Consider the following 10255-nt stretch of genomic DNA (forward strand, 5'->3'; position numbering starts at 1 on the left):
TTTTCACTGGCCATTGTCCCAAAGGAGAGTCAGCAAGCTATTCAATAAGAATTTATTAACTGTTTACTATGTTCGATGCACTGTGCTAAGCAGAGGGGATACAAAGAGAAGAGGAAAAATCCAGTTGATGCTTGCCTTAAAGGATCTCAAATTCTGATGGTGGATTTTTAAATACCATATATGTATATATACACATATACATATGTAAAGACAGAAATATGTATATGTTTACACACATGTGTATGGGCATGTAGATACACACATATATACACATATTTGGTACATATTTTCAGCACGAATATCACACACACAGAGGGTAAGTTGGATGCAATTTCAAGGGGAAAGGGAAACTACTACCTTGTTACTTCTGCTTCTTGGTTTCCCTGCTTCCCTTGGCACTCAGCTTAAATTCCACTTTCTACAAAAGACTTTTCCTGGACCTTCCTATGGCTAGTTCATTCTCTCTTAGATTAATTTCAATTTACAAGAGTAAGAGGGAGAGGGAGAAGGAGAAGGAGAGAGACAGGGGTACAGGGAGAAGGAAGGAGAGCAGAGCTCCATCAAAATTTGAGATCCTTTTGGGGAGGGACCATGTGTTTGCCTTTCCTTATATAGCAAAAACCTAGCATAGTAAGCACTTATTAATGACTGACTCACTTTCTCTTCTGGGGGAAAAAAAGGCAAAACAAAACAAACAAAACAAATACAGAAAGTCTGTGGCTTCAGATTCCATTGCCACTGTCACAGAATTCAGACATAGTAGAATAACCTATTTCTTCATCTTTTTTTTGTCCTACCTTTTGCCTAGGGCTATGTGAGGACCCAGGAAGTGAATATGAATGAATTTGGTTTGGAAAGTATAAAATAGTAAATGCTAAGTTAGAAGGGGAGAAGAATGGAGTGAGGTAGAAAATATAAGCAAGAGCTAATGAGGTCCTGAACTATGGTAAGAATCTATGGAAACACAAAGGAGAAAGTGGTTATAAGAAATATTTTAGAGTAGAATTTAAATTACATGGGAGAAGTAATGACGAGAATAAAGTAGAAGTTGAGTGATGGTTCAAGCTGAGATATATAGGGAAATCATGGAAGTATAACCTCATATAGGCAAATTAAGAGAACAACTGTGAGATAAAATGATTACTTCAGCACTAAGTTTGAGTTTCTAGTAAAAAACTCAGGAAGACATTATAAGGTCATAGATTTAGAGCTAAAAGGGGCATCAGAGAGCCAGTTCCTTCATTTTATAGATGAGGAGTCTGAGATTCATAAAGGTCAAGTAGCTTGTCCAAGGTCACAGATCAATGAGTAGAAGAGTTAGTATTCAAACTAGTCATCTGACTCTAAATCTAATATTTACACTGCATCATGTACAATGGACACCAGAGGTGTTATGATGCAAATAGGAAATGCGTGGTTAGAAATGAGTTCTAGATGGCAGAGGAAGTGATCTAGATCTGGGAGAAATCTGCATTTAAATTAAGCATATGAAACAGATTGAGAGAAAAAGGTGAAGTACAAAGTCTTGTGGTATGTCCCCATAAGAGTCAAAAGAGGCAGATCCAAAATAATAATAATAACAACAAATCAGGGAACTTGGAGAAAAGTTTCAGAGGCAGAGGGAATGTCCAGTGAAAGGAATTGGTCAGTAGTGTCAAATTCTGTAGAAATGTTGAGAGAAATGAAGGCTGCAAAAGCCACTAGATATGATAGAAAGCTGTTTATGTAGAGAGGTGAAAATAAAGCCAGACAGTGAAGCATTTGAGGAGTGAGGTGGTAATAAAATGCTATTTTTTTAGAAAGATCTTGTTGAATTGGAAGAGAAATCATAGAGTTATAGATTTCAATCTGGCAGGGAACTTAGTGGTCATCTAGTACCTGTCCTTTCATTTTATAGATGAAGATATGAAAGCAGATAGTAAGCAACAGAATGTACATCTGGACCCAGGTCCTCTGACTCAAAATTTAACTATATTAGATGAGAAGCTGGGGGAGTTAACAGGTCCAGGGATGGCATTTTTGGTTCTATTTGCATATTTTTAAGAATAGCAAAGGCTTGAATATATTTATAGGAGGAAGGAAACTAGAAACAGACAGAGACTGAAAAGAGGGGAGCAAAATCTTGGAAAGGATGAGAAGGGAGTCAAATGCATAGTGCAGAGAGTGTTGCTTTGACAAGAAGAAAAATAAGTTAGGAATTCTAAATCTGGATTTTTAATGCCCAAGCCTAGTTCTCTATATGCTCTACTACATTGACTCTCAGGTGCAGCTAGGTAGCTCAGTGGATAGAGAGCTGTGACTGGAGTCAGGAAGATGAGTCTTCCTAAGATCAGTTCTGGCCTCAGATACTTACTAGCTGTGTGATCCTGGAAAATCACTTAATCCTGTTTGTCCCAATTTCCTCATCTATAAAATGAACTGGAGAAGGAAATGGCAAATAACTCTAGTAGTTTTGCCAAGAAAACCTAAAATGGAGTCACAAAGTAAGACATGACTGAAATGAATCAAAAATAACAACAACCTTGACTCTCTAATATTCCATATTCTCATTCTATTGCACTTGAATGAATCACAGCAAGCTTGGACAACCTCTCCTAATATAAAGCAAATTTTCATAATGTCTTTCAATCAGGCAGAATTTCTGGAGGGAGGCGGTCATTGTTCCTCTCCCTACTCCCTAGAAAAGTATACAAGCTTAGTTACCTTTCTGGCTACTGGGAAATTCCCTTGATAGAGAGCTGTCTGAGTTGCTTTCCCCTAATCTTAGTTCTATAAGTACTTATTGTGATACTTATTGTGACTAAAGTACTTAAAACTAGGATAATTATAACATTATCAGAAAGACCGCTAACTCTAGAGATTCAGAATCCATCTACTCTAACACCCTCATTTTACAGATGGGGAAACTGAGATCCAGAAAGCTTAAGCTACTTAGTTATTTGCATCAATGTGGTAAAAGAGAACAATAGTGAGATGACTCAAAGGCATGCCATGGAAGGATTGCTAGAGGGAAGTGAGACTCTAAAAGCTGGAGCAGAAAAGACTCTAGGAGGTCTCTGCTAGCTTCTTGAAGGAATGTCATGAAATAGAATGATCATATATTTAATGAAGCTCTAAATGTAAACAAGCTGAGCCCTTTGTTTCTTTGTGGGCTCTGCTCCTGACTCTGTATACTCCCCCCAACCCACATACACACACACAAACATGATGATCTAGATGCTATTTAATTTTGGAGGATCAATAAATAAAAAAAACAAACAAATAAATAGATAGATAAATGAATTAATAAATAAATAAATAATTTAAAATTAAAAAATTAAAAAAAAACATTTTGGAAGTTCACTTCATCCCTGAGGCCTCATCTTCTAACTGGACAGTTCCCCCAAAAGCTTCCACTTTAAGGAAAGAACAAAGATCAATTATATTCTTTACTTCATTCCTCCATTGACTCCACTCCTGACTCTAGATTTCTTTCCCAACCTTGTCTTTGTTTGAATACCTTACTCCTCTCTCTATTACCTCCCTTTTCCTACACCCAATTTTCAGCTTCATATTTTTTTTGGTATTGGCTTCCACTATTATAGTGTAAATTCTTTGGGGGGAAAGGAACCCAGGACTTAATATGGCTCCTGGCACATAATAAATGCTTCCTGGCTTCACTTGACTAGAATCAGTATAAGTATTATCCAAATGCTTGGAATTGTCTGAAAATGAAATGGATTCCCTCATGAGGTTGTGAGTTCACTGTTGCATAGGGGACCTCTAAATTGAGTAAAGACTAGATTAGTATTCCTACCAAAATTCTAGAATATATTATTAAAGGGATGATTAGTGACTATATGGAAAAAAATAAACCATGATCCTGACAAATTAACTTCATTTCTGGAAATGAAGTTGATCTGGCAGGATCATGGGTTGTTTTCCCATATATTCCCATATATTTAATAATATATTCTAGAATTTTGCCAATTATTGAAATCATGCTCATTGATCTATAGTTTGCAGATTACATTCTCTTCTATTGTTATTTTTTTTAAAAGAAGAAAATGTGCCCTTCCCCAATCTTTTCATGGGTACTTGAATTCCCAACATTACTGATCATATCCCAGCAATCATATTTGTGAATACTCAGTGTTCCAGAATTTATTTCATCTAGACCTGAAAAACTGAAAGTAACTAGGGTGGCCAGGTATCCTCTCATCAAGTCCTTCCCTATCACAGGTATCAGCTCTCAATTAGCCATTTGATGTTGTCTTTCCCACCCCAAAGATCATTCTCTTCTGCAGAGAAAATTGAAGCAAGTTCACCAGCTCTGCCTTCTTTCTGTAGTACATTATCATCACTCTATTTATCCCAGAGAACAGTACTTTCCTTTCCTTTCCTTTGATTTTTCTTTTCCCCTACCCCCTACTCATAATAGCTTAAAAAGAAGAAAAAAAAAGAAAACCTCTTTGTTGTTGTTGTTTTTCAGGATCAAAAGGATAGGTCAGAATTCACTCTTCTATTCTAGAAGTCTGTCACCCCTGCTAAGGACAAGTTCCATTAGATGACAAAGAAAGAATGAGCCATTTAAGGAAAAGGTCAGCTCCTTCACACCTGTGTGATCACCATATTCTTCTGCTATCAGAATCTTGAATTGTCATCTTACTTGGTTCCTAAAATACAGCCTGAGGACCTAAGAATAGACATTGTCTGTGTTCCTTGGACATTATCTATATATGCTAGCTTAATAACTCTTCATTAGGCACCGGAAATATATCCTCCTTAAACAAAATTAGTCTGGAAGCAAAGGGTCTGCACCATAGGATTATAGTTTTAGAGCTAGAAGTAGTTTTATTAATTAAAGAAGCATAGATTTACAGCTAGAAAATTCCTTATAGATTTTTCCCTTCCAGCAACATTTTACAGATAAGGATTCTTCATTTCTCCAGTAATACATGTAGTAATGTGAAGAGTCAGAATTTGAACCCAGCCCCATCTGATTCCAAAGTTGAAAGCTCTTTCTATTGAAAACACTGTGTCTCCCTAGAAATCAAGTTTAATTTTCTCTATATGTCTGTTATAGTGATAGGACTGCTTCCATCTCCTTCTGGGGAAGCAAACTCACTTATAAACCCATCTCTCCATTAGCGACTTTGTTCTTCACCAGGGCTGGGTTATAGTGACCCAGGAAATTGTAGCCTCTGGCCACATTTCAAGGAGTCATTTTCCCCATCCTTGCTGTGGTCTGCCGACTATCCTAGGCTCTTCTCAATAAAAAAAGTGTGAGAGAACCTTTGGCTATTATCGGATTTAGCCCAAAAAGGTAAAAGATGAAAACAAATTTGTGTTTTGAGAGCCCGTAAAAGCACAGGCTGTACCATCTTCACTCCTACAAAAGGAGAGATAAGAGCTTTCCTGGGATTTCCACACACACAATTTCTAAAGAGCAGTTTTGCTGAGAGGCAGACAGTGGGCCAGTGACAGCTGCACTGGGACTGGTGAAAACCCTGTGGGTACTCTGGGAATGAGGAAGGAGACAGTGAATGCTGGAAAACACAGAGCAGGGAGCAGCACAATGGAGAGCCATGATAAAGACTTGGACTGAGATTCGGCAGAAGAAAATACAGCTAACTAAGCAATAGACCAAAAGAGAGAGAGAGAGAGAGAGAGAGAGAGAGAGAGAGAGAGAGAGAGAGAGAGAGAGAGAGAGAGAGAGAGAGAGAGAGACTGTTTTCTTATGAAGGCATGGGAGTAGCGGTGGAGACTGATGGTGGTGGGGGAGAGACAGAAATCTTCCTCAATGAAGGAACATACAGACATATGTTCATGTCCTCCTATGAGGAATATGTAAAACACATTTCATTCTTCTTCCCTTCTCTGTCCTTTTCTCTCCTCTTCTTCTTTCCTACCCATTTCCCTCTTCTCTCTTTCCCCCACTTCCCTCCATCCAAATTATGGAGTGGTTTTTATGTGCAAAGCACATTGGTCATTGTTGAGACAGGAACTTGCTGAAGGTGGGAAAAGATGTATTTCTGATTTGTTACTCTTCAGATACAAAGATAATGTCCTTCCCTCTGTACTCAAAATTGTTTCTCAAGAAGTGGCAAATGGGCCTTCATGAATCCATTTACACTCTTCCCTGAGTCTCCCTTGTGACCAAGGGTGTGCATCTGTGAAGCAGCTGGGAAGGCAGTGGGTCTAGTCAGTAGCCACAGAACTAAGGGAAACACTATAACCTTGACCTCATTCATACCATGCTGTAACTGACCACAGATACTAGAGAAAATTCCAAAATGAGCTTGGCCTGTACCACATTTACCTTTAAGAGAAAAAAATACATCAACATGTTGTCAGTATCAACAACCCATTATGTTAGGGGCTATTTTTATGCTCTTTACAAATGAACAAACTGAGAGTTTGTGTGATTTGACCAGGGTCACAAACTCTGTTTAATGCAAAATTGTAACCCAAGTATCCCTAATTCCAAATATAGTACTCAATCTCCATTCAATACCATAACTCATCTGTTTTTACAAAACAGTGTACTCAGCACCACAAGATATGCAAAGATGTATAAAACAGTAGTGTCAAGCTAAAATAGAAAAGGGGGCCACTAAATCAAACATAAGGGTCCCCACAGGCCACAGATTAGCCTACACAGTTACACATTAACATTATACATGTCCTACTATATTTTTGTTTACTTTAAAAAATATTTCCCAATAATGTCTTTTTTTGGGTGGTGGGGGGTGCAATGAGGGTTAAGTGACTTGCCCAGGGTCATACAACTAGTGTGAAGTGTCTGAGACTGGATTTGAACTCAGGTCCTTCTGAATCCAAGGCCAGTGCTTTTTCTACTGAGCCACCTAGCTGCCCCCTCCCACTAATAGTTTAATATAGTTGAGCTGCAGTCAAGAGTACTGGAGGGGTGGGGAGTCCGTTTAACTCCCCAGGTGTAATGCACCAACCTTGTACTCAAAGGGTTTATAATCTAGGTCAGGAGGACAATTCATAAATGTAGGGGAAACATAAATAATAGTATACATTAAATAACACTATGAGATTTCCTATAGGAATACATTATTAATTACCAAAGGAGTAGGCATAGATTAGGAATCTCAACCCCTAGCCTTCTACAAAGGGTTGCATTGAGCCATCTTTCACTTCTCCCTAACCACTGGTAACATATACCCCTTTATAACACTTTCCTTAGAAGAATTTGTTGTTGTTGGTCCTTCGTTCTCCAAGAGAACCATGACATCACGTTGATATCATAAGTGGCAGTTAATTGGATTTATTTATTTTTTCATCGGTACCAAGTCACTTTATTGGGATGTAAATGGTGGTAGTGTTTTGGTACAAATTATGAAAAGGTCAGATAACCAAAATATGCATGCAATGAAAGACAGGAGGAGTGGCGCCCACAGTTCCCAAGTGTAGGGGAAGCCAGGTGTGGCTTAGCTCTCCTTGTCACTGTCTCCAAGGGTGTGCTTGTCAAAAAGATATTCCGCCATGCCAGAATCTGGGCCCCCATTTTGCACAGATTGGTCACGTGATCACCCAGTTTAATGGATTTTACCTGTTTGTTCAGGTAGTGGGTTTTGATGAAATCACATAAATGGGGATCATTTTTGTCAGTTGCTAGTTTGTGCAGTTCCAGTAACAACTGATTGACATTTTTTCCAAGTGCAGAGCACACTCCATTGCGTTCAGTCCATTCTCCCAGTCATCATGGTCTGGCTTCTTGATGTCCTGCAAGAAGACGTGGCTGCCTCATTGGTTCTGCAGTTCCATCAGCTTCTCTGTGTGCTCCCACTCCTTATGGGACTGGTGCAGGAAATACTTGGCAAAGTTCTTCAGGGCCACGTCATCTTGGTCAAAGTAGTAAGACAGGAAGACGTAGGAGGTGTAGTGCTCCAGGTTGATCTGCGCGTTGATGGCAGCCACAGAGTCCTGGTGGTAGTTCTGTCGCACCTGAGACGGAGACGGAGACGAAGTCATCTTGGTGGTGGAGATGGTGGAGAAGGCTTAGCCAAGGAGGTGGAAGGAGAAGGGGGCTGCGGCTGGGGCTGGGCTGGCTGCAGCGATGGCCCAGGGAAGCTGATGAGGAAGGCTGCTGCTCCAACGGTAGGACTGAGAAGTGTCGGTTAGTGGAGGTGAAGGTGGATAGGTGGCTAAGGGTGGCTCTGGCCAGGAATCAAGCGGCGGGTTCCATTCAAGCACTGTTGAAGCAGGAAACCACAGCGACTCCCCTTCCCTGTGCTTCTGGCCAGTGAATTGAGTTTAAATGAGGGAGGACTATTTCCTCCAAAACCGTCTGGGTCCAGTGGCAAGATATACATCAAGATGACTAGAAATGGGGGACAGCTAGGTGGCACAGTGATTAAAGCACCAGGCCTGGATTCAGGAGGACCTGAGTTCCAATCTGGCCTCAGACACTTGACACTTGCTAGCTGTGTGACCCTGGGCAAGTCACTTAACCCTCATTGCCCCCCAAAAGAAAAAAATGACTAAAGATGGCCCCAGATGCCTAAGTCAATTGGCATTAAATAACTTGTTCAGGGTTACACATCTAGTGTCTGAGGTGAGATATGAAATTAGGTCCTCTCAACTTCAGAGCCAGTGCTCTATTCCCTGTACCACCTAGCTGCCCTAAAAGAATAGGTAATAAGCTAAACAAACTTTGGAAAAGAGAAACAAATATTTGAATAGTAGTAAATAAGGACATTGAATTAACCATCTTCATAACAAATAGAGAAAATGAGGACTATGATTTCCCTCTGAGGGTTTGCTGGAGAAGATATCACTCATGACTGGAATTATATGCAAACCTGTGAGATATAGAACTATTTTCCAGTACAGAAAAGAGCTAGAATAGGTCGATCAAAGAGACCAACATTTAGGCCACAAAAGTGCCAGCTCAAATCCTTGATAGTGAGACTGGTTCACAAAACTCCAGGTAAAGGGGTAGTTCACCAGACTGGCTGAGTTTGTTATTAAGTAATGTATGTGAAGGATTGTCCTTTTGTTTCATGGTTGGTTAGGCTTCTCTAACTGTGTAATATCATGAATACTGTACTTCTTCACTTTTTGGGTTAGCAGGGGGAGGGGAAAAGCAGGAAAGAGAAGACAAAATGATTCTAGCATGGTACTTCTACTCTAAGAATTTCAGGAACTCTATTCATTCCCTTGCTTTTTTCATCTAATCTACTTAGATCATAGAGCATTGGACCTTCCTTCTGCTAAAATAATACCACAGCTCAAGCTGGAAATAAGGATGTACCCATCTTGTCAGCATTTATGGAGATTCCTGCCTTCCCTATTCTGGAGACAACAGTTTGAGTTGGTGATGGATATTGGAGATGCCCTATGTGTCAGCTCCAGATTCTTAACATTTGATTTCAATGACCTAAATGGTGAGAATACAATGCAAAAGATAAGAGCCATCCTGATGAATGCCTCTCATCCAGAGAAGTCCTAGGAAAATATGCTGTACCCACAGGAAAAAAACGGCTTGGTGGCAGCATAAATCCAGCGGGGCATGTTATCAGCAACAAAAGGCTAGGAGGAACAGGGATGGTGTAATTTGTCACTAAAATCATAGCAGCAGGAAATAAATATCCTTGGAAGCCAAACTATTATCCTTTCAGAAAGTGACCCTGGAAACCAAATTCACTCCCCTTCTCTTGAAGGCCCTCAGGGAAGGAAGAAACTATAGTAACAAATTGGGAATGGGTAAAGTGGTGAATAGTACCATAGTAGCATGTTTTTTGTCAATTACCCTCTCACTTATGATCACATCTGCCCATTTGGGGAAAAGGGGAAAAAAGAATTGTGCTCCTATTAGGAAACTTCTGGTGGTACAGTTGATAGAACAAAGACCTGTGTTCAAATGCCACATTAAGCACTCACTAAATGTTGACCCTGCCTAAGTCACTTAGCCTTTATCTGCCTCATTTCCCTCAACTGTAAAAGGGGATTGTAATAGCTAATATCTCCTAGGGTTGTCATGAGTTTCAATTGAGATAATATTTGTAAAGCACAGTGTCTGATGTAGTCAGTGCTTAATAAATGCTCCTGTTCTCTCCTCTCCCCTCCTCTCCTTTCATTTTATTCTTCCCTTACACCTAAAGGTTGTTGTCCCTCATGCTTGAAGAGAAATAATATGATATCACTATGTCAGAGTCAAGTTACAGTGTCTCCAGCTATGAGCTTGAAATGTTCCAGCACAGGGTGGGCACACATACTCCATGTGAATATTTGGGGTTGATTC

The 10255-nt window shown here is 39.8% G+C and overlaps 1 pseudogene; it reads right to left on the bottom strand.

The window, feature by feature from the left end:
• Window positions 1-7359: 7359 nt before the first annotated feature.
• Window positions 7360-7983, bottom strand: LOC122751514 (annotated as a pseudogene).
• Between the last annotated feature and the right edge of the window lie 2272 nt (window positions 7984-10255).

The sequence above is a fragment of the Dromiciops gliroides genome, chromosome 3 (assembly GCF_019393635.1).
Source record: "Dromiciops gliroides isolate mDroGli1 chromosome 3, mDroGli1.pri, whole genome shotgun sequence".
NCBI classification, from domain to species: domain Eukaryota; kingdom Metazoa; phylum Chordata; class Mammalia; order Microbiotheria; family Microbiotheriidae; genus Dromiciops; species Dromiciops gliroides.